Below are 6,107 nucleotides of genomic sequence, written 5' to 3'. Positions count from 1 at the left end.
GCTATCAAATACCCCCTCATTCTTTTCTTCTGCAGACTAAATAATCCCAGTTGCCTTAGCCTCTCCTCATAAATCTTGTGCTCCAGACTCTAATCGTCTTAGTTCTCCTCCGCTGGACTCTTTCCAATTTTTTACATCCTTCTAGTGTGGGGCTCAAAACTGGACACAGTACTCCAGAGAAGGGCTCAAAAATGCCAAATAGAGGGGAATGATCACATCCCTCGATCTGCTGGCAATGCCCCATCTTATACAGCCCAAAATACTGTTAGCCTTCTTCGCAACATGGGCACAATGTCGACTCAAATCAAGCTTCTCATCCATTTTAATCCTGAAGTCCTTTTCTGCAGAACTGCTGCCTAGCCATTCGGTCCCTAGTCTGTAGCAGTGCATGGGAGTCTTTCCTCCTAAGTGCAGGACTCTGCACTTGTCCTTGTTGAACCTCATCAGATTTCCTTTGGCCCAATCCACTAATTTGTCTAGGTCACTCCGTATCCTGTCTTTACCCTCCAGCGAATCTACCACTCCTCTCAGTTTAGTGTCATCTGCAAACTGGCTAAGGATGTAATCTACACCACCTTCCAGATCATTAATGAAGATATTGAACAAAACCGTCCCCAGGACCGACCCTTGGGGCTCTCCGCTGCCAATTAGACAAGGAGCCATTGATCACTACCCGTTGAGCCCGACAATCTAGACAGCTTTCTATCCACCTTATAGTCCATTCATCCAGTCCATACTTCTTTAACTTGCTGGCAAGAATACTGTGGGAGACCGTATCAAAAGCTTTGCTAAAGTCAAGGAATAACAACACATGCACTGCTTTCCCCTCATCCACAGACCCAGTTATCTCCTCATAGAAGGCAATTAGGTTAGTCAGGCATGACTTGCCCTTGGTGAATCCATGCTGACTGTTCCTGATCACTTTCCTCTCCTCTAAGTGCTTCAAATTGATTCCTTGAGGACCTGCTCCATGAATTTTCCAGGGACAGAGGTGAGGCTGACTGGCCTGTAGTTCCCTGGATCCTCCTTCTTCCCTTTTTTAAAGATGGGCACTACAGTAGCCTTTTTCCAGTCATCTGGGAACTCCCTAGATCACCACGAGTTTTCAAAGATAATGGCCAATGGCTCTAGAATCACATCCGCTAACTTCTTCAGCACCCTCAGATGCAGCACATCTGGCCCCATGTGCTCATGCAGCTTTCCTAAATGGTCCTGAACCTCTTCTTTCTCTGCAAAGGGCTGGTCACCTCCTTTACATACTGTGGTGCCCAGTGCAGCAGCCTGGGAGCTGACCTTGTTCATGAAGACAGAGGCAAAAAAAGAACTGAGTATATTAGCTTTTTTCACATCCTCTCTCACTAGGTTGCCTCCCCTATTCTGTAAGTGATCCACACTTCCCCTGACCTTGTTGCTAACATACCTGAAGAAACCCTTCTTGTTACTCTTAACATCCCTTGCTAGCTGCAACTCCAAGTGTGATTTGGCCTTCTTTATTTCAATATTTTTATTCTCCTCCCTGGTCATTTGTCCAAGCTTCCACTTCTTGTAAGCTTCTTTTTTGCGTTGAAGATCAGCAAGGATTTCACTGTTAAGCCAAGCTGGCTGCCTGCCATATTTGCTATTCTTTCTACTCATCAGGATGGTTTGTTCATGCAACCTCAATAAGGATTCTTTAAAATACAGGCAGCTCCCCTGGACTTCTTTCCCCCTTATGTTATTTTCCCAGGGGATCCTGCCCATCAGTTCCCTGAGGGAATCAAAGTCTGCTTTTCTGAAGTCCAGGCTCCATACCCTGCCGCTCTCCTATCTTCCTTGTGTCAGAATCCTGTACTTGACCATCTCATGGTCACTGCCTCTCAGGTTCCTATGCACTTTTGCTTCCCCTACTAATTATTCCCTGTTTATGAGGAGCAGGTCAAGAAGAACTCTGCCCTTAGTTGGTTCCTCCATCACTTATGTCAGAAAATTGTCCCCTACATTTCCTGGCCTAGATTTTGAATGCCCAAAGCGCATGTGCATTTGATACTGGAGTCTGTGTTCAGCCCATTACTAAGAAAGGAGCCATTGGTAACACCCAGATGAAATTTCCAAAACCCTCAATGTTGGAAAGGTGTATGTTCAAAGCCTCTTAGGGGATTTCAGACACTCAGGGATAGATTCACAAAAGGACTTGGGTGCCACAATTTCAAAGGTTTTTAGATGCCAAAAAGGATTTTCAAAAGGACTGAGGTACCTAAAACTCATAGTTTTCATGGGTGTTGGGCACCTAGCAGCTTTTAAAAATCCCACAACACAGCCAAATACATTTAGAAAGTTGGCCATTTTATGTTGCAGCTCTGAACATCTCAGCACTTAACCTTTAGGTACCTATTAAATCACTGGGATTTGCAAACCCTGAGTTAGGTGCCCAGGCTCCTGTACAATGAACAGGGAGAGACAGACACTGAAGAATGGGATCCAGCAAAGCCAGTATGCTTTGTAGGGAGGCACCTAACTAAACTACGGGAAATACTGACTAGACAGGTGTGTGCTGTGCCACATCCTCCAACAGGTACCTAAGTGCAAGTCTACACTTAAAACTCTGCATCGGCATAGGTGCCCTGATGCAGCTTCACCCCTGTAGTGCTTAAGTGAAAAACAACGACAGTAGTTAATCCACTTCCGTAAGCGACAGTAGCTATGTTGACTGAAAAAGCGGATCCCGTCAGAATAGCACTGTCCACAAGTGGGGTTAGGCTGGTATAGCTGCATCGTTCAGGGGTGTGGATTTTTCACCATCCATCTGCCCTGGACCTCAGAAAAAGTTTTTGAATTCTTCCAACCCCCCCAGCAGCTTACACACACATCCTCCCCCACCCCAAGCTCCACCTAGATTGTGGTGACTTTGGGCATCTAGTTTAACCCTTTCAGGGACAATGTAGCAGCAAAACAGGGAATACAGGCTGAACTAAAGGATTTCTTAAATGCAGTAACTTTACTTTTAAAGCTCTTGTGTGTTAGACATGTTGGTGCCACTAGGCCTGAGTAAACCAAAGTTGTGACTTTGGGCCGGAAGTGAACCAAAGTTCTTACATGCTGTGAACTTTAACCAGCCTAAGATGCTAACAGACTGTAAGCAAAATGTGTAGCTGTCAGCAATCTCCGCTTGCAAATGTAGGAGTTTGAAACAGCAGAAGCGGCGGGGAGGAGGGGGAGAGGGGGAAGGAAAATCTGTATGCGTTTGTTCTGTCAAGGTCACAGATAAGCTTGTGGATGAGAACCTTTTCTAACACACTGAAATGTAATGCCTAATGTAGCTGCTGCTGGGAAGGGAGGGGTGAGGGGGAAAACCGAACAAAAGGCTTACACAAACAAGGGGGGTATAAATGTTGGGACCCCGCCTGTGAGCGGGCGTGCAGGATTTGAGAATGCTTTTCTCCCTGGCACCTTTCTTTGGGCTCAAATAAACCTGGTTTTGCTTCTCCACCCTGGTGTGATAATTAGTGCGACGCACACCGGGCAACGAACCCTGCTGTTGCTCCGCCTCGGGCTCTTTGAGCCGGCAACAGACATGATTTGAAAACCTCAGTGTCCTGAGATGTCCCCTCCCTTGTTCTGGTCCCACCCCTTCTGGGAGTCGGAAATCCATCAGAGTTTCCGCCTGAGCACAGTCCTCCTTACTCTCAGCAAGTCCTTCCTACTTCTGGCCACGGTCGGCCCCTCCTTGCACAGAACAGAACCCCGCTGTTCAATAGGCCCCCGTCTCTGTGCCATCAGTTCAAACTGTGAAGTGCTCATGTTCTCTTGTTGTCCTACCTAATTATACTTTTACACTTGACTTGCAGAGCTTTATTCTCCTTACGATGTTCCACAGTAGGATTTAACTTCCAGTGTTTAAAGGGTGGATTTTGCCTCTAACTACCATACTAATATTACTTTGCTGTTTAGCCTCCGTGAATTTGTTTTGGTCCTCTTACTAACTTATCAACATTTATCAATAAAAATCTGAACCTTCTAAGCCTAGCTATCACAAGTCACATACATCAATGTGTATAGCAGTACTGAGTTTAGACCTGAATCTTTGGCCACAACTTCAATGGCATTAAATTGGTGATGTACATGGAACTTCTGTGCTTTGGTGCTAGTATAGCTCACATGGGAAATTTTACCCTTACATCTCGGTCACACTGACTTTCTCTAGGGTGACATTAGAGAAAAAATGGGTCTTTTTGTTTCCAAGCCATTCACCAAATCCTGATGTCTTTGAAGTGGAAGGCTAATCCCCAGTGACTTCAATGGGATCCAGATTTGGCCTCATTATTGCAAGTTAGATATTCTTTGGGAAACAACAGGAAACCTTCCTCATCAAAATAGCCTCTTCCAACCTAGCAAGAATGACACAACTTTTAGTTATTTTTTTAAACTTTTAATTAAATAATAATAATAATAAGAAGAAGAAGAAAAATGATGATTATGATGATAAAGACTCTAGGCACTTCAGCATATAATCAATAATACAGCAATATCCCTGAAGTCTGAGATAATTTCAAGGAGAACTCAGCTACACAGAAACCTCTTTTCCATCCCTTGGTCATTGTGGAAAGCAAACCTACGGCTCACTCGGAAAACCCGGCGAAGTGATCATAGAATATGAGGGTTGGAAGGGACCTCAGAAGGTCATCTAGTCCAACCCCCTGCTCCAAGCAGGACCAACCCCAACAAAATCATCCCAGCCAGGGCTTTCTCAAGCTTGACCACCTCCCTCGGTAGCACATTCCAGTGCTTCACCACCCTCCTACTGAAAAAGTTTTTCCTAATATCCAACCTAAACCTCTCCCACTGCAACTGGAAACCATTACTCTTTGTTCTGTCATCTGCTACCACTGAGAATAGTCTAGGTCCATCCTTTTTGAAATCCGCTTTCAGGTAGTTGAAAGCAGATATCAAATCCCCCCTCACTCTTCTCTTCTACAGACTAAACAATCCCAGCTCCCTCAGCCTCTCCTCCTAAGTCATGTGTCCCAGCCCCCTACTCATTTTTTTAACCTCCACTGGACTCTTTCCAATTTTTCCACATCCTTTTTGTAATGTGGGGCCAAAAACTGGGCACTGTTCTCCAGGTGAGGCCTCACCAATGTCAAATATAGGGGAATGATATACCATTATCTGTTAGACTGAAGAGTTCAGAAAAAAAATCTGGCCGTTCAGATGTGGCTTTAGGGAGATGATATTTTCGCTTTGGAACTGGACGAGAAACCTAACAGCAGTTTCATTAAAACTTTTGAAATTTCAAACTTTATCTTTTGCAATTTTTAAGCAGACATTTTAAAATATTGATGAAAACATTCTCAGACACCGCAATCAGGGATCAGTCCCTGGCTCTCAGTCCCTTCCATCAGACCTAAAGTGGGATTTTCAAAAATTTAAAAGGGCCAGATTTTCAAAACTATTTATGCACCTAAAGATGCAGTTAGGGTCTTAGTAGGATTTTCAAAAGAGCCTAAACTTCATACATGCCTAACTTCCATTGATATCAGGAAGAATTAGGTGCCTAACCTGCTTCAGTATTTCTGAAAATTCGACTAGGCACCTATATGCATTTTTCGATGCCTAAGTACTTTTAAAAATTTGGCCATTAGCCACTTTTGAAAATGCATCTAAATACCTTTGTGAATCCCACTTTAGGTCCGTAAAACAGAATGATTTCATTGTATATTAGACACCTAGGCTCTTATGAAAATCCTACTAGGCATCTAAAGAACTTTAACAATCTGGCTCTTCTGTAAGACCCAGCATTAATTCCTAAGAAAAGGGAAAAGAAAGTCATTGACAGATGGATGTCATGGTGGATAACGGGATATAGAGCTTCAGAGAAATTCAGTGTTAAGTTTGAACTTAAAAAGAAACCCAATATTTGAAAGAATTGAAATGCTCAGTTCAAAACAGCCACACAACCTTAACTCTCCCCCTCTGGCTTCATTGTGAAAGAATGAAATATGCATTCTGGGAGTGTCTTAGGCCTGGTATACAACTAAAATGGAGGTCAGCCTAGCTACATCGTTCAGAGCTGTGAAAATGTCATGCCCTGTGTGACATAGTTAGATTGTCCTAACCCCCACTATAGCCAC

This window comes from Mauremys mutica, chromosome 13 (assembly GCF_020497125.1).
Source record: "Mauremys mutica isolate MM-2020 ecotype Southern chromosome 13, ASM2049712v1, whole genome shotgun sequence".
Lineage (NCBI taxonomy): Eukaryota > Metazoa > Chordata > Testudines > Geoemydidae > Mauremys > Mauremys mutica.
The sequence above is the reverse complement of the archived record's forward strand: the minus strand, read 5'-3'. Positions refer to the sequence as shown.